The following is an 18727-nucleotide window of genomic DNA, read 5'->3' as shown; positions in this document are numbered from 1 at the left end:
TGAGGACTAGAATGCAGCACTGATTAAAAAAAAAAAAAAGCTCCATTTCTTCCACTAGCTGAAGATCACGTTTGAAATACTTGTCCGGCAATTACGAAGTCAACTTTTACATGCGGTGTGGTATTAATATGTAAGGTGGGGACAAAAAAAAAAAAATCATAAATGGCTAATGCTTCATTAATTTCATATTATATTTTCATTAATGTAAAATGATGTGAGCAGGACTCAAAGTGAACCTGCCGCAATATCGTATGTAAATCAAATGTCAAGCTGATAAAGCATCTAATCGCTTCACAGAAAAGGTTGCATGTGATTAAGGTTCTATTTATACGAGTTCAAATTACTTTATTCCCCCCAAAAAATAAAAATAAAAAGTGCTTTAATTGTGTGCAATTCACTGCTGTCTCCCTTTGCCGCCGCGGCGGTGAAGCAATTTTGCGACTCACGCAAAGAGAAGAAGGTATCGTCTGCGCCAATACATTGATCGCTGTGTGTGTTATGATGTGAGCGAGCTGCTGTCAGAGGAGCAGGAGGAGGAGGAGAGTGGAGGCAGAGGAGGGGGATCAGCAGAGGGATGCACATCTTGGTCTACTCTCAGCAGCTCCATCTAGGGGAGCAGAGAGGAGCCTGACCGCCTCTCCGCTCAGAACCTGGGATATTTTCTCCCTCCCTCTGAAAAACAAAAAAACATGTGATGATTCGCTGTGACTCGCTATATCTGCCGCAAATCCTGCCCTGCATATTTGTCGCTAATCATTCCTTTGATGTGAGGCGGGAGGACACATGGCTACAGGGTCCAGTCTGACACAGGGCCTTGGTTTTGGATAATGGTGCCCAGAGGGCCCTGGCGCTGGGTAGCGCCGGGGGTCAGAGGAACAGGCAGATTAAGGAGGTGAGGTGTTGAGGTTGTCACCTCGGGGCCTCCACCCACACAAGGAGAAGACGCTGAAACCAGGCATTGCCATCATTCAAAGCAGATGGCATTTTTCTTAATGTGTCAGGGCTTATTTTTGGGATGCAGCCCCTGGCAGGCCCCGGATAGACTAGTTATTAGGCATGTACACTTATAATTTAGCCAAACCACGGAGGGTTTGGACACAAACCCTGCAGCCTCAAACTGAAATGCTTCCCCTCCTCTCCTCCTCCCTCCTTTCTCTGCCCTCCTGTCAGAGCGCGGAGCAAAAAAAGGAAAGGAGGCCGAGATTGTGTGAACGGCTTTACGCGAGAAAGCAAATGTAGTTTTGCCGAGCACGGGGCAGCGTGCATGACAACTGCGCAGTTCGCTGAGGTGCAGGATCTCTACAAAACTTCCATCCTTAGCACTTGAGCTCCGGTTGAAACATTCCTCAAATGCTTTTATCACGCGTGTCATGGTTTGTAGGAATATTTAAGGAGAGAAAAAACAACAACTTTACTTTGATGCGAGTGGATCTTCTATACGGAAAGCTATCACTTCTGATATCTTGCAGTGAACACGCAGTCGTTGATCCGCAGCGGCCCGACAAATGCACCGGGCGTCTTGCCGAGCGAGCGGACCTGCTGCACGAGCACAGGAATCCAAATCCGCACACTCACACGTCACAACAGCACTCACACAAACACGCGCGAGGCATCAGGACTGCAAAGGGATAATTAGCAAGCACAGCTGACTCCTTGAATTGTCCTCCGTCCTCCCCCCATCGTTTCCCTGCTAATAGGGGCGTGAGTCCCACTTATTAGATGTGATTATCCACCCAGGGCTGTATGTAGATTAGCTTTATTACATCCCTCAACCAGCTTCTCTGCTATTTAGACAGAAAATGTAATTCAATGATGTAACTTAGATATAAATCTGCATTTACAGGGCAAAGTCCCACTCCCGCACTGGTTATGACAGGTTGGCTGATTAAACTATCAGGCTGACAAGCCCAGCAGCCACACAAGAGGACAGGCAAAAGTACAAAGGCCCTCTTATTATAGAAAATCCCCCAGAATAGCCAACGGTGGGGATATGGTAATGATGCAGTACCTCTCCATCAGGTCTACAGCACACACACACATGCACACACACACACACACACACACTGCAACACTTATAGACGTGCACATAATTGTGGACTCAAGTCGTACATATAACAAAAAACAACAAAAACACACACAGACATTTGTGTATTTACTATACAGCATTTATACGAACCCAGAGACATGCAGACACACACAGACAGACAGACGGACAGACAGACAGGCAGACACACACACACACACACACGCACACTTATCTCTCCAATTCCCTTATCCAGCTGAATATGATGACTGGCTTTTGGAATGACCTCCAGGCAGAGGACAAGGCCTTGTTCTATGGCTCCCTCCCCTTCCCCTCCTCTCTTTCTTCCTCCCACAGAATGAATCTAAAAGATTGGTGACCTTGCTATGGGTCTGTGAGGGAAATGAGCTACATCTTGTCACGGACTGAACAGGCCATTCGAAACCTGGTTTGTTGGCTGTGAAAGGGCCAGCGATCGCGGGGGCCGATAAGCGGAAGGGGTGTGAAGGGGTGGCCTTTATTCTGAAAATTAAAAAGGCAGGCCTGATGGAAATATGTCTGCGTCGGTGTTAAGCATATCGTCGCAGGACGCTTATCAGGCGTAGCATCTCCACGGCGGGAGAGAAAAGGGCAGACAGTGGCTGTGAATCCATACTCTGCTGCTGGCAAGCTGTAGGCACGAAACAAAAAACAACCGGTGAAGCCTCTCAACAGCCCTTATGCCAATAACTAGGAATATGTTAATGATTCTTCAGGAAGCAAATTAACTTTAAGGGGCTTCTTCCCAATGTGCCATCTCTGGGACAGGATTTAAAATTCATTATCTGCACAGTTATCCAAATCCATGCTATGGTTCAGACAGACACACAACACACACAAAAGTCTGGAAACAAGCACAAATGAGCAAACTCGCCCATCTCTCCAGCGAGACCGCGCGTCTATGTGTGTGTGTGAGCGCGAGTAAGTCTCCAAACAAAAGCTGGCATCTCCCATGGCCTGCGCAAATGTTTGTCTAATGTAAACCGCCATATAGGAGCATCTAATTAGGGGTGTCAGGCTGCATGTGGCTGAGAAATCTCAGCCAACTGTCAGCCAATTCAGATCGCTCCCAATCAGCGGGTGAGACGAAAAAAAAGGGAAGAAAAAGGCAGGAGAGGATCCGGGAGCCGGGGACCCGAGCGGGGGCAATTAACAGCCAAGGTGAAGCCACTCATTGTCGTCAAAGAGACTATGCTAGCCATGCATGTTAGACTGCTACCCTCCCCGTTACTTTGCCAGCATCCGATGGCACTTTTGTAATTAGGCTAGGAATGCGGAGCAGTGCTGCATGGCGGTGGCCCCGGCGCTGCCTTAAATGACACATGAAGGAGAGCATGCTGGGTAGGCGGCACAGCAGCACTGTAGGCGCACATCCACAGAGTAAAGTCTATTTTTTTTATTAATTTTTTTAATATATAAAGGGAGTGAGTAAGCGGGCAGAGCTGGCTGGAATGCCACAGTGGGTGAAACCTGCCGAAAAGGTCACGGTAACCCAGCGTGGGTCCGGTGTCCTCCTCATTAAAAACCTCAGGTTTACAGAGAGGAGGAGACGCTCTTCACCACAGCACCGCGCTTCTAAGACCGCACGAAGTACGGCCGCCTCGAAGTACGGCCGTGGAAGCGCGCGGTAACACGCGTTTAACATGCAGACCTGCAGAAAGAGGCAAATATGACTTGAAAGGCTGGGGCAAACACGGGGCATGAAAGGTAAGAGCAAAAACAAAAAAGAAAAAAAAAAAGAAAAAAATCACAGGCCAAGGTGTTTCTAAACCATCTCCCTTGGCGTTGATGATTAGTGGGTGAAAACTGTGAGAGGAACGCTGTGTGATTTTTTTTATTTTTATTTTTTTCTCTCCTACCTAAAGCCATGATTTGCTTTGCATAAACAACAACAACAACAATAGCGGGCAGGTTCTTCTGTAGAAGCCACACAATGAGCTCAAGGGTTGCTCATAACATCTCATTATAGTTAATGAGCGCTGTGTGTTTACAATGTGTAGCTCTATAGAGCTAGCAGTGTTTACCCATCCCCTCCTCTCAATGGAGATCACTCCGCACACCCCAAAACAAAGGAGGATTTGTTTAGCCACGGGCTGTGTTTCTTCCCCTCCGGATCATAGGGCTCAATCTAGCAGGCGCAGGCTGTTAGCGCTATCTCCCAAATTCATCACAGCTACCATGGAATCCCCAAAAATATATGCCGGGTTACGCAAACGCATGTAATTAAGTTAGATTAAACATTAAACACTATATGTCTACCTCTGACGTAAACACACGTCCCCCCAAAGGGCCATCCAAACCGAAACATCCGCAAAAATTAAAGTCTGCTGTCTTGAAAACAACAAAGTATTCTATGTTGGTGTGTCTGTTTTTTTTTGTTTTTTTTCTCCCTTTCTTTTTGGTGAGGCGCAGTCATAGCACCAAAACCGCAAAGACCAACAGAGGTCTGGAAGGCGGCGCGGGCCCACACCTGGACGTCCTGTCAAACGCTCGCCACGACGCCGCACTCAGAGAGAGGCGTCAAAAACATGTAATACCATCCCGCGTGCCTCTGAGTCAAGTCACCGGGACGACCAAACTAGAGGTTTCAGTCTGACTGTCGCAGTCAGAGCAGCGACTGCAGCTCATCCCGCCTCGCTCCCACACACCTTTGTAATTACACAAAGCGGGGAAGAATAGCAGAAGGGGAGAAAATTAAACATATAAAATGTTTCCGGAACATCAAATCTGCATTAGTACAACACATACCTCACTGCATCATCCGCCTATCCACTAATTAAGAAAATAATTATCAGCACCTAAGATCCTTGGGTGAAAAAAAAAAAAAAAAAAAAAAAAGCTACAGGAGAGTTCTGCATGGTAGGCTCTTCTCTTAATCAGTGCGTTAGGAAGCATGGCAATTCAGAGGCTGATTGAGTCCTGTGTTGAGTGTGTGTTAATCTCTGATTAACATCTGCGTGTGATCTTGTGGAAGTATGGCACCAGTGAGCCCCTGTGATCACAAAGGGCATGAAATATCCAGGCGTGTAATAACATTTTATTTACAAAGGGCCCACTGGGCACAATGCATGCCAGCACTGCCAAACTGAGCCCGATGCAATTCACTTGAATGCATTATGTTATTCTGGCAATCCAACTGGGGGAAAGCGAGAGGGAATGGCTTTAGTCACACCGGGTTATTAGAAGCTGAGAGATGATGGATACCTGTAAGGCAAAGCTAATCTAACACTCATCAGCCGCGGTGGAGAACAGCAGGGCGCCTATAAAAGCCAAAGGAGGAGGATGAGGCGCGATGACGACCACGCGGGAGGGTCAGTCCCGCTCCAACCCGCCAGAAAACCAGAATCCTTCCAGTTCATCCGTATAGTAAGACCTGCGTCGGCTCCCCCAGCGAGGACCGGAGCGGGGCTGTATTTCAGGAAGGAATGCGAGGCATGCGAACCGCAACGCCCATCCACTCCTCTTAAATCAATGGTGCATTTAGCCAGGAACCCGCTGGATCAAAATCAATAAAACACACTATTTCAGCACGGCGGGGAAAACATAAACGCACACCAAACATTAAATCATTAGCATGTGGGGGTGACAGCAGTGTACGGGAGAAGTGAGTTTTGAAACACGGCGACAACACGCTGGTTAAAGTCAGGAAAGAAAAATTCCTTTCGGTCATTACATTTCACGACTTATACGCCAACGCTCGCAATCCCACGTACGCCGGAAATAGAGGGTTTCTGGGGTCTGGCAGCGCTTACATATAGAATGCAATGACTGCACAATCACACAATATATGAAAATATATGGCTCGATTCATATTCATTGTTGCTGTGAACTGACAGCTTATCTGAATAATCTCCACTTTATGCAAGTGTGAAAATATCACCTATGGGCTGACCTATTGCACCCCTGGGGGCTCAGAAGAACCACATCATTCATCTCGGATTGTGAATACCCCCCCACACGATAACACCAGAGCAATATACTTGGTCCAAATGACCCTTCCCCCCCCCCCCCTCCGACTATTGTCTTCATTCTGTAGGAAAATGTGTTAACAAACAAACACATTTAGCAGTTATATCACATGTTGTACTGAAACCGAATTTTGAGAAATAATTCTGAAACATACGCAAACAAACCCCAGGACACGACGTGTTTATCAGACGTGCACATGTGTATAAATCAGGTTAAATGGACACTTTTAAACAACCAGGGTCATGAAGTATCAGCATCTTTTCCACGAAATATTCATATGGTTTAGTGTAAATGTATATTTCCCAAGTATCAACAACCGACAGATATGAACAAACCCTTTCAGCCGTGCATCCACGGGCAGCAGGAGCCCGGTTATTTCAGGTATTTTGCGCTGTCTCCCCCTCTTTAAGGATTCCCTCATAATGAATATATGCGAAAGTCCATTAGAGCATAAAAACACAGACATCGAGCCCCTCGCTTCCCCTTTCCACAACATGAAGAAGAAGAGGGAAAAAAAAACAAAAAAACAAGCTACCGGCATCGCCTTCAATGAGAGCTGCGCCTTTCAAACTGCTTTGGTGTCCTACGAAATTACCATATGAGAAGCTATTTACGACTCGACAAAATTTCTGTGTGTTTCCATGAGAGTTCAGTCCGTTCGTGTGATGGAACAAAATGAAAAGCCTGCCTTACTTGTTGCGCGCAATTAAGCCCCTGCGAAAAAAGACAGTCGGGGCAGTTTAACATTTCATAGGGCTGTAATTATTCTTTAACTGTTAGAAAGTGTCGTCCCCTAGGAGCCAATTACTTGAAAAGCGCTCATCACACACAAGATATATACAAACAAATCCTTCAAGCACAAAGTAAATGTTTAAACATTAAAAGGGATGAGCGGAGGAACCCATACCAATCAGTTTTGGTGGGAGCTAATTACTAATAAGAGCAGCAACCCCCGTTGTGTTAGATAATTATGACACCAACTTGCACCTCAAACACGCGGAGCACCTGGCTGGCTGCTGCACCGTGGCTGTGATCAAGGAGGGGGGGGGGGAGGAAGAGAGGAATCAAGCACAGACTACTACAGGCTGCAGAGGACAGACACGGGAGGTTATTGGCATCAGGATCTCAGCACATGTGGGAGAATATTCGCGTTTACATCGACACGCGCGCCCCTTTAAAATCTGTACAAAACGAATCTCCAGACGAGATCATTTCACTTGTTTTCACACCGCGCCGCGTCTTTGAAGAATCCCCCCCTTAATTTTTTTACAGCAAATTCAAATCTGGAATTTTATTCTATCTTTTATTTCTTGCTGTAATTTGTCCGATAAACAAGCGCGGGTGTCTGCGAATGAGGTAAGTCGGCGCACTGGAATCAAGCTCATATCGCTTCATGAAAAACTAAATACGTTTAAAAAACAATTCTCGGGGCTGAACTGGGCCGGACGCCCGCCCTGAGTGAATTACACCACTTATTTTTAACTAAAATAAAAACTTAAGAGTCAATATTAGCTTAAGTGACTTGGATGGATAATTCTTCAGCTCGGCAATCATATTAACCTCCACTTACTCTCTACATCTGCTTGGCCCGTTGTTTGCTCATCTAATCAATCTCCTTCAGCCTTGTTCTTTAATGTCCTACCACGTTTGGCCATCTCTAAATATCCGCTAATGCCTGGGAAACATCAGGCCCTCAATGATAGCACTGTAAATGTAATTTATTTCTCACTCATGCAAGCACTTGAGCTAAACGATTATGGCTACTGAGGAGCGGCACACTATATAAGATAAATATTGATTGGCTGGAGGGGTTTGTTAGCTACAGCGGAGGATACGGTCTGAGTGAGAAGAGGCGTCTGTAAAGAGGAGAGGGAGAGGACTGTCGAGTCGTCTCGTGCCAGCCGGGCTTGTTCCAAATAAAGAGTGGGCCGGCTCGACCTGGCTCGGCCACAAACGGCCGTTTCACAGGAATTTCAGTCTTTCAGATCCAAAACCAAACAGACCGGGTCTCTTCCCTCTATCTCTGTACGGCAGCATCGTTTTTCTGCGAATTTCCCTCCCGTTTGTTTAGCAACAATGTGCTTAAAGGCTGCCGACATGCGCGTCCGTCCCGCGCGGACAGGGAAAGGTTAATTAGTAACACACGATATGTAGCTGGACTGTGCAAAGTTTGAGAATCTGGTTAAAAATATATATATATATATATATATTTGAATTACTGCGTCACTTTTATATTAAGTTTTATCACGTCGACAATCAACGATGTTTTCAAATAATGTCTGACAAAAAACAGCTTGGATCGGCGTGCGCACGCCGCAGCTCAATGTTTTTTTGTAAGCAGACAAAGTAATTAGTTTCCCTCCTCAACAGAATGATGTTACTCGTGACATTTCTAGCAGGTAATTGGCAAACGAATACATCTCAAGATTAACCCCGGCGTGTTTGGTAGGTGAGTTATAGAAAAAAAAAATAATAATAATGACTGAAACTCGCTGCAGAGCGTTCGAGGTGAGCGTAAAATGCCAGAACGCGGTTGTCGGAGCAGGACGAGAGCACCGTGAGATGACCTGAATTCTTCCCGATGTGTGAGAGGGGCCTCGATGTTTATAACGGGCCGCTGGTGCGTTGTCCTGCGTCCCTCCAGATGTGCTCAACATACTCTGCTTGTCTCGTTTCGTCGTACTTGACATCGTATTGCGGCAGCGTCTCCAGAGGGCCCGGGCATAACCTCAAAATCTTGTTTAGCCAAATTAACATTAGGACTCCCGTTGCAACGCAGCAAACCCCCCCCCCCCTCGTGATGTAACACGCGAGGTGGATCGCCTCGGAAATAAACATCATCAGATGTCTGGCATAAATGTCCTCGCGTTGCCTGAGCGCAGATGTATGTGCCTCTCATATTAACAAACCGCCGTTATATTCTTCCTCGATGAAAAACACGAACCGAGCTCTATTTTGATGTGCGAGTCGTGTGCGCGCTGGTGATGATGTGTAGTGAGCAGTCTCGTTTGAGCGCGCCACAGACTGTCAAACTTTTTTCTTTTTTTTTCCCCAACCCTCAATTACCACAAACACACTCGCCTATGCAGCCGTTACACAGGAAATTTCCAGCAGCGTAAACAACCTTGTGTTGTTGATGTGTGTGAGACTGACTGAGGGAGAAACAAAGCTGTCTCAAATCCCATTTGGGCTGAGAGGCGGCCCATATGGAAAGTTACCAAATAGTGCTAATACTGCTAATAGGATGTTCCACTCTAAATAGGAGCTCATGTTAATACCCAGATTTTCATTCATGCTGGAAATTGTAGTTTTAAATTACAGTTTAATGCTTCAGATTTTAAATAAAAAAAGCCCCTCAAAAAACCTTCACAGCAACACAAAAATTACCACAGCCTCTGAACAGAGCCTCAGCCTCCCATTGTCAGCCAATTACTATGCAATCTCTTTCTTATGACTGAATAGCTCACTGTTAGCAAATAATGAAAAGGCAATTATGGCAAAGCTGTGTTCATATTACCCTCTTCATTTTATGCAGGCTGTAATTATTGTCAATCCTAGAGGCTTACTCTACCATGTAAGAGGCAGCAGGGAAGAAAATGGAGTGGGCTGGTGCATGGCAAATTGGAAATGTCACAGCTACCTTTTTATCAGCACCACTAGACCCCTTTTGTGCGCGTGTGTGTGCGGGTGAACCCACGTACACGTGCGCGTGTACACATGCGCCGCAAACACGCGTGGTTCTACCCGGGAGTGTCCGTCCCTCCCACACACACATCCGCGGCTGCACGTTTTTTTTTATTTACAGGTCGAACGCCAAACGTATTTACTCCCATCGTCGCCATAAAAAATCACAAATTCACCAGTGGGAGGAGAGAAGAAATAAAAGGGGGGAAGAAGAAGAAGAAGAAGAAGAAGAAGAAGAAGGAGAAGAAAAAAAAAGGCACACACGCAAAACGATGTGTGTTTTGCAGAATCTTCACCTCAAGCTGTTACCATAGCTTAAGTACAACGCTAGCGGGTGAAGAAATAAATAAATAAGCCGATAGATGAAGCGGGTGTGAGAAAAAAAACACACACATGCGCGCGCACACACACACACACACACACACACACACACACTCCTTTTGTTCTTCCCTTTTTTTTTTTTTTTCCTGAAAACAATGATTCCCTGAAGACTCCCTGGTTTTTCTTTCCCTGCCAGTGTCTGTCTAACAGCAAAGTGGTGGATATATTCCTTTTGCCTTGGCCCTCATTAGCTGTCTCCATGCTGTTCAGTAATAGGGAGTGGCACATAAATGATTCCCTTTATAGAGTTTGATGTGCCACACTGAGAGGACCACAGCCCCCGTATGGACAGCACCCCCCATCAACCCCTTCACCACCGCCGCCAAGCCACCCCTCCCTCCCCCCCCCCCAGATGGAGTGCACATGGGGGTGGGTGGGGGGGGGGAGGGAGAGAGGCAGAGGGGCTGGAAGAGAGAGCGGTGTGTGACACGCATGACAAACGCCTCAGCCTGTGTCGGCGCTAATTCTAATGGGCGGCGCTGACCCTTAAAATAAAACATTTCATCAATGTTTCCCTAAGTGCCACTAGCAGAGGTACATAATTAGGAGGGGGGGGCGGGGGGGACATCAATAAAGGGCCCGGTGCACGGGCACGACCGTGGCGCACATGGCACCGAGCACAGCGAAGGCGAGACGGGGGGAAACGCAGAAGGGGATGCACAGGCGGGAGGTGCAGCGAGGAGAGGATCTTTTGTCAATACTCTTGCATGCATCCCTGACAAATCAAAGTGAATAAACAATGTCGTGATTCTACCGCACCTTGACAGGCGAGAAGCGGGTCTACTAACGCGATTCTGACGGCAGACTTTTCAAGGTCAGCCTTTAAGCTCTTTAACTGCACTGTTTCAGGCTTTGCACCAAATTCAACTCGACATTCATATACCTGGCAAGCGCATTCATAATATATTTTCTGAAAGTTATTTTCTCCCTTTTTCTCTTTTTTTCTCCCCCCCCCCCCCCCCCCCCCCCCCCCCCGACTTCGTCCCACAGAAGCAGGTGCTGCTCCTTTTGTGTTTAACAAGATTCTTGAAAGTGTGCATGAGGGAAAAGTGCATTTCTTAAAGGGAGGCGTTGCACTACACGAGGCTGTCTTCCAAACGCGCTTTTCAAATGGATACTGAAGCCTGTCACAGTCATATTACTTTACCTCGAACATAATAGCATCGTCTGGTGCACTCCAACACAAAAGACAGCCGGGGAAACATCACAACAGGATCAGGGAGAAGAAAAGCCCTCTTTTAACTTTCAAAACTCCTTAAGTTCTCAGAGCACACAGACTTCGGTGTGCCGCTAGCTTACCATGGCGCGTTTGCCTGCTGCTTTAGAAGAAGGGTGGAGGAGAGAGGCAGTAAAAACAATGTAGTCATTACAGCTCACTTGAGTGTCATTTTGGCAGGCGGTGTTATATCGCTGCTTGACTTCAGATGTGTAACTGAAATCACTCCTCTGTTGTCTTGTGGCCTGGTGGCTGTTAGGTAGAGTTACAAGGCGCACAAACAAACCCAAAAAGATGCCAATTTACTTCCCGACACTGTTCTCCATATTTGGGAGTTTTGGAGAGCAAAGTGTTTTGATTTTTTTCGCCGAGCGGGGTGAGGTTGACAGAGTGCGATGGCAGAATACAGTGATCAATCACAGGCATTTTGTGGAGGTTGCTCAGTTCTTTCCGGATACAGATCTCGCCCAACAACAACAGCACAAACAGCAACAGCTGCTGCAGCGACTAGACCCGCGACACCTACAAAAGGTTTCCTGAGAACAGGATACTGAGCTTGTGTGACAGACCCTACGTGGATGTGTGCGTCCATGCGTGTGTGTGTGTGTGTGTGTGTGTGTGTGTGAGAATAGTAGAAATTCTCGGATTTGATGTCATGATTGTCACGGGCCCTTGAAGCATGTGGCCCGTGTGTTCCTCAATTCAGTTTGATGTGTCTCTTTCTCTCTCTCATATACACAATGAGGCACACACACACACTCTTTCACACACACACACCTTGCGAGCGCCGGCGTTCACTCATCCTCCACCTCTGGCCCGGAAAACCGCGCTGCAAATAAAGCAACAAAAGAAACGGGAAAATGAGAACGAATGTAGAGACAGGCAGAATAATTCATCCCTCGAGTCATCCGGCTCAAAGAAATTATTTTCCGCAATAACAGGTAGTGTTAATCTGCCGAGGCCCCGACGATATGTGAATAACACAAAATGACCAATTACACTAAACACGCCAGCTTTAATTTCCTGCCTCTGAGGACGATAAATAAACGCGGCTTCTAGGAAAGGCGCGAGTGGAAAGTGCTCCCCTATCAAAGCCATCCCCGAGTTATTTTCTTTGATTAGCTGCCAAGGCCCAGATACCCCCGCCTGTTTCAAGTCATTTGAGGCGTTCAAAATGAAATTATGGAGCATCTCTTCGAGATATTAGTGTTAAAGAGCAAGTAGCCCGTGGCTACAGTAATCCCCTGTTAATCCTGACCTAATGAGACCAAGCATGAGAGAAGGGGAAACACAGGGTTAAATGGCATTAGCGGGTATTACTGGAGTGGCGTAAGCTTTTCTTAAAGGGTAAACTATAACGGTTTCCGCGGCAGCATTGTAACGTAATGCCGTGTCAGTGACAGTGAAGCAGAAAACACACACAAAAAGGAAGGGCGAATGACAGAAAATCAAACAAACACCATGAGATGAAAAGAGCATTGATCTTAACACATTATCATAATTTAATTTAAACTGAGCTGTGCTGTATACTCGATAGACACATTTAGCTGTAGTCAGTCAGACAAGGTGCACAGTTAAAGAAATCTTGCCGCTCTTCATATATTCAGGACATGATTGTGTCGGATTTATTACATATTTGATATCAGATGACTTCAAGCTTTTAACCCTCTGCAACAGTGGTGGAAAAACAAAAGATTTATCCACTCTCGACAAATAAAAGCGTTAAGTTTGCTTATAGGTTTAGAGATGGTTAAGGTTAGGTTTGGGCCATCGTTAGGGTTAAAATAAAACACCTTTTATTCCTACCGCCGCTTATGAGGGCTTTGGCGTGAGTGCGCTGTGAGAACCGATCATTAAATACTTCATCTGTTTAAAGCTAGGATTGTGGACTTTAAAAGCACCATACACAAACACATTCCAGTGCAGCAGAACCTTTTTTTTATTATTATTATCATTATTATTATAACATTTAATTTACTTTTTGACACCACGGCGCGAAAATAATCGCGTTGCATTACGCTGCGGGAATACCACATGTATTCCCAAATTAATTTCCCACTTTTTGAAGTAAACGCTTTCCCCCCTTTTCTTAGAGCAGATAACCCGTGTTGCTTCAGTTTAAAACCAACCTGTTCCAAGGGTGCTCTAATATACTCAGTAACACAGTAATAAGGTACCGTGGTGTGCCAGCGGGGCGGCAGAACTCATCCAAAGATAACACAGCACTCAGCACCCAGATCAGCAGGGCACTTCCTCCTCACCCCTCTGATCTTTAATAGACACTAATCAGATGTGGGCCTGCAGAGGCAGAGCAGGAGAGCGAAAAGAGAGAGTTTATTGTTAATTCAAATACGCGGTATTAAGTTTTTAAAGACAAACATGATAGGAGAAAAAAAAAAGAGAGAATATATTTGAATCAGTCTAACAGAATATCTAGTCTAAGTATTGTGGCGTTGAAAATATGTTTCTTCCCTCAAGAACTGTCGGACCAAATCTATTCGAAACCTCAAAATGCTTCAGACTGACAGAGACATGTAGAGTGAGAAACTGTGTGTGTGTGTGTGTGTGTGTGTGTGTGTGTGTGTGTGTGCGTATGAGTGTGTGTGGGGGGGGGGAGACTCTAAACCTGAGATTGAGCGCACCCACCATCTTTCAAGAATTCATAAATTAATCACTAGGCGGTGAAAATGTCCAAACAAACACATGAAAGTTAGATGCAGCTCTGTTTGTGTGTGTGTGTGTGTGTGTGTGTGTGTGTGTGTGTGTGTGTGTGTGCAGGCAGGCAGGGTGTACATATAGAAGCTGTGTCTGATCCTTGACTGGTAATTAAGCTTATAGCTTTACACACTTGCATGCACACAAACCTCCCCCCCCCCACACACACACACACACATTCGGAGTTAATAGGTCACACATAAACCCACAGTTAACAAAATGAAAGACCACACTATTTGTCTCACAGTCTCACATTCACACACACACACACACACACACACGGAGGGCACGGGACCATTTCTAGGACTGTCAGATTAGAGAAGGTCCTTAATTTGCGTGACTCAGTGGAGTTTCGCCGGCTAATGAGATTGGGCTAATTGGTATCGTTACTGTAATCTCCTGAGGCGCAGGACAACACGTTTAAACATATACTCACTGATCACACTTAAAACCTGCCAGTGATGCTAAAGGTCATTAGCGGCTGTGTTCATTTCCAAAAGCCATGCGATGTAGCGGGGAGGGGAGCGCGCTGAAAACACTGTGGAAGTTCAACAGGGTTAAAACATTCATTTGCTAATTCCAAGATGCATGTTGCCAAAAGAAAACACGCTGTAATTACACAGGGAAAAAAACAGAACAAGCTAAAGTAACTCTCTTAGACATAACTGTGGACCTCACTACGCAGCCCATTTTCCAGGCAAATTAAAGCATATGTTGCTGCGCTGAACACTTAATTTGGCAAATTTCCATGTACATAGATAAGATCCTTAAGTTTATAACCCCAGTTGAGCTAAGAGTTGAGTTTTTTTGTTGTTTTTTTTCATAAAAAGGTCACACCTGCATTTAGCCTTATCTTATCGTAGCTCCACTATTAATTATGTTTCATTGCATTTTCACATCGGAGAGATGTTCTTGCTTTTCTCCTGACCGACTTCGGTAGGCAGGCCTCATTTGGTGGTCGTGCTGTCCTAACTGTTGGTCTGTCTGGTTAAAGTTAGCATGTGATAGATGCTGACAGTCGTCCAGTCACCTGCCAAGTGTTTTTTGACTGCCTGCCTGTTTTGCAAATAGTTTATAGCTGGGCCTTTCCATCTGGCGCGTTTGGTTACTCACAGAGAATTATCACATGAAACTTACCTGAGTTTTAGCTCATTGTTTACCAGTAGCAAGCTGTTTTCAGTGGGAAAGGTGCTAAAGAGTCGACTGCACATTATTGCTACACAGTTAGTGACTAGCAGCTGAATACCGCTAACATTTCCCACAGGAGGAGACCAAAAATGGAGCTAAAAGAGAGTGAATTTTGGACTTACATTCACCTGAAACATGACTTCAAATCAATCATAATGTTGATCCGTAACCCTAGTTTTCTATATCATGTATATCATGTTATAGGTGAAGATGTGTCGATGTTGTGTTCAGAATTTTCTGCCATCCTCAAGTGGCCAAAAAAGGTTTGCAAGTGTATGTATACTCATACAGGGTTAGGGTAAGCACTGGGGTTAACACATGTCACATGAAAAAAAACAAAAAACAAAATAGCTCCAAGGTCTGAACACCACTGGGGTCAATCTAAATATCTCCATGTTACCGCCCTTTAGCACTAGACTCGTGACAGAAGCTCGTCACCTGGGCTGCCCCCTGCTCCGACATAGCTCGGATGGGTCACATGCAGAAATGAATTTCCCAGTTGCCATTCATTAAGTATAACGTAACAACCTTAAGAACTATAAAAACATTCATCACTTAATATACACACATATCTTTAATTTTATTTATTCCCAGGCACTAATATAATGAATGTAGAGCAAGGCCATCAGCATAAGTAGGCTATCAGTCTCCCATTTGGCTCAGGCCAGGGGGAATGGCATGAGGCTGACAGAGTGAAACCAGAACAGTAGCTAATGTTAGCACTAATGTTAGCATTAGTATTAGCATTAGCAATAGAGATGAATGGAGCGCCTGGCAGCCAGGCCTCGTCTGTCCACAACTAGAGACAGGTGGGCCCTTAAGCCTGGCTTCAGGTTACTGAGGCGAGCCACAATGTGCGTCACACACTCACAAACACACACATTAAAACACACACTTGGAGTGCAGAAACCCTGATTTATTTATTCTAGACTATTTCATTACCGCAGCTGTACTCGGATAATACTTTCAAATGAGTAAACAGAGCTGATATCGCTTTTCTCTTTTTCACAATATTCAACAGCGGCCTTATTTTGGCCACTCTTCATCCGGGCAAACATTTAATGCAGAGTCTTTCACCCTACAGTTAGTAACAGAGGAGCATTATTTTGCATGTGTTACAGGGCTTTGTGATGCTAAAATATGTAGGGGAAGTTTGCTTAAGCGCTGTGAGGGAACCTAAGCCCTGCCACCTGTTTGCCAGATCCAGAGGCTTTATTGAATATTCTTATAAAATCAAAAAAGGAGGGAAGAGAAATCAAAGCATTTCCTGGCTGCCTGTGGCACGGCTTCTGAAGACCGTCCTATTTTTAGGGTCTGACCTAAAGCAGCAACCCTCTCTTTTAACCTCACAACTGTGGACCCAGATGTTGCCGCAACAATAAAAGCACGAAGCCATCGTGCATAACCGACGTGGGCATTGAACAATAGAGTCTCTGACTGTTTCTGGCAGTCGCCAGTGATGAATCTATACATGTAAGTGTCTGAGATACAACTACGCAAGATGTAAATAAAGAACAATGGCACCTGTGTGTACTGTAAAGTGTGCAGACCGGGAACTTAATTGAGCTGTGACCAGCTGACCGTTTCCCGTAATGTCGTAGTCAACTCATTAGACATTCGGAGCCTTTTCTATTTCAGAAAACGCTTACCATCTGGGGAGAGATGCCATGTTTGTCTTGCAATCAGATCTGATCTGGAATGTGAGCGGAGGAAGGCGAGCACAGGCCGCTCTTCCTGCCTTGTTGGCTGCGTGGCCGACTGGCGGTGGCCGGTTAGCTCGTGCGTAAGGACCCGGGCTCCGGGTGCTATTTCTAAACCCTCCCCTCCACGCCTGGAAACACACACTCTTACCCCCACCTGTTTCCCTGACTCCTCATCAGATGAATCCTCTTATGAACTGCCCCCTCATGGACTCGGCTCGCTCTATTCCTTCTCCAGAGGAGCGGCCCTAAATAAAGCCCGGGCCAGCGCCATCAAGCCAATACGGGTTTTACTGGACTACAAAAATAGAGAACATAGTTACACAAAGTTCACACTGCGATCTTACACACGCACACGCTTGATCATCTCCTCATAAAGTAAATTAGCCTATAGCTACTGTTTCAAAACATATTGCAGCCACCTGCGTGCGTTGACTGCTTGACCTTTACGCGCAGGACCAAGAGGAGGGGCTCTGTGTTATCGTATCATGTGTAAGGGCTGTGGAATTTAAAACTGGTGGGTTTGTTTGCAGAGATTTATTCTGTGATTTATGTGATAGCCGATCCAGGATTTCATATAATAATACTATACGACTAGTGCTTTAACCCCTTGTCACCCCGTCACATCCTCCTGGCGGCTTTCCATGAGACATAATCCATGATTTTTTTACGAGCAATTTTTACGTGAACAGTGAGCACAAAGTGGCACTGTTTTCTTATAAAAATGATAAGTAGTGTGTGATTATAAGGTTTAAAACACTTCCAACCACAGTTCATCACTTGCAAAAACTAATTAATTCAACATTTGGTCACTGTATCGTTGACTTTACAATTATAACGCTCGGAATTGATGCTTTTAAATTCCAATTTTAGACCTTTTTTTTAATTATTTTTTGCGGTTCACTTAAATCTCAAAGAGACTTCCCAACCAGTCTGACTCCACAACAATGTAACCATGTAAGAGAAACCTTTTTTTTTTTCTTTTTTTTTCTTCCTCCGCTCACTGTTTTGAAACCTGTCACAGCTAAAGGTTTTGTGAGGATCCAACATCCTCACAAGTGATGACTGAAACTGAAGGCGAGTCGGAGAAAAGCGAGACCGGGAATGTGAGGGGAGAAATGAAGGAGAAACGGGGAGAAAGGGAGGGAAAAAAAAAAAAAAAAAAGAGACCCATTGTAAAAGCCTGTCTTGTTAGCGCTGTGTCACACGAGCATCCATATATCATCTCCGGGTCTGTCACCTGACCCCGATGTGTCACAGACCCCGGACTGTCCCCTCAAACACGAGCCCTTCTCTGGTAACCCCTGAGCCCTCTGTACCCCCCCCGTCTCCCCCGCCCCCGTGCTCCCAGCGAGTGTTAGGCAGTACTTTACAGCCTCTGAAAGGGAACTAAAGACCGCTGAGGATTGAGATGAATTACAGCCGGGGGAGCTCCTCTAACGAAGGGCGTCCAAATTTACAGCTTTGCCAGCTTTCTTAACTTCATGGATGGAGATAAAGCAGGCCTAGGTTTTGACAGAGCCCCACTAAGAGCGCAGAGAGGGGGGGGGGGGGGAGTGCGAGAGAGACGGAAAGCAAGACAGAGAGAGAGAGGAAGACGAGACTTAGTTTCTAAAAAGTGAACCTAATGAGTGAAAATATATGAAGCAGAATGGCCCTTGTTATTCTCTCCCCCGACAAGAAAAACGGCAGCCAAACGTCAAGTAATATTTACTGCGATCAACAGTCATTGAGGGGTTATGGACACAGAGGCCCCGACTGCACTCACTAACTATTTTATGAAACAGAAAAGAGCCAGCCGCAGCATGAAAC

General features: G+C 45.6%; 1 long non-coding RNA gene across 1 annotated transcript in view; it reads right to left on the bottom strand.

Moving 5' to 3' along the window:
- Nucleotides 1–401: 401 nt before the first annotated feature.
- Nucleotides 402–18727, bottom strand: part of LOC115580846 (uncharacterized) — a 153000-nt gene continuing 134674 nt past the window's right edge. The window contains exons 4-5 of the long non-coding RNA XR_003983943.1: nucleotides 12090–12141; nucleotides 402–672 (exon numbers count right to left, since the gene is read on the bottom strand). This is a non-coding gene — a long non-coding RNA (uncharacterized LOC115580846). The remainder of the gene's footprint in view (nucleotides 673–12089; nucleotides 12142–18727) is intronic.

Source organism: Sparus aurata, chromosome 4, assembly GCF_900880675.1.
Source record: "Sparus aurata chromosome 4, fSpaAur1.1, whole genome shotgun sequence".
Classification (NCBI taxonomy): Eukaryota; Metazoa; Chordata; class Actinopteri; order Spariformes; family Sparidae; genus Sparus; species Sparus aurata.
Note: the sequence above shows the minus strand (reverse complement) of the source record. Positions and strands in the feature narration are given on the sequence as shown.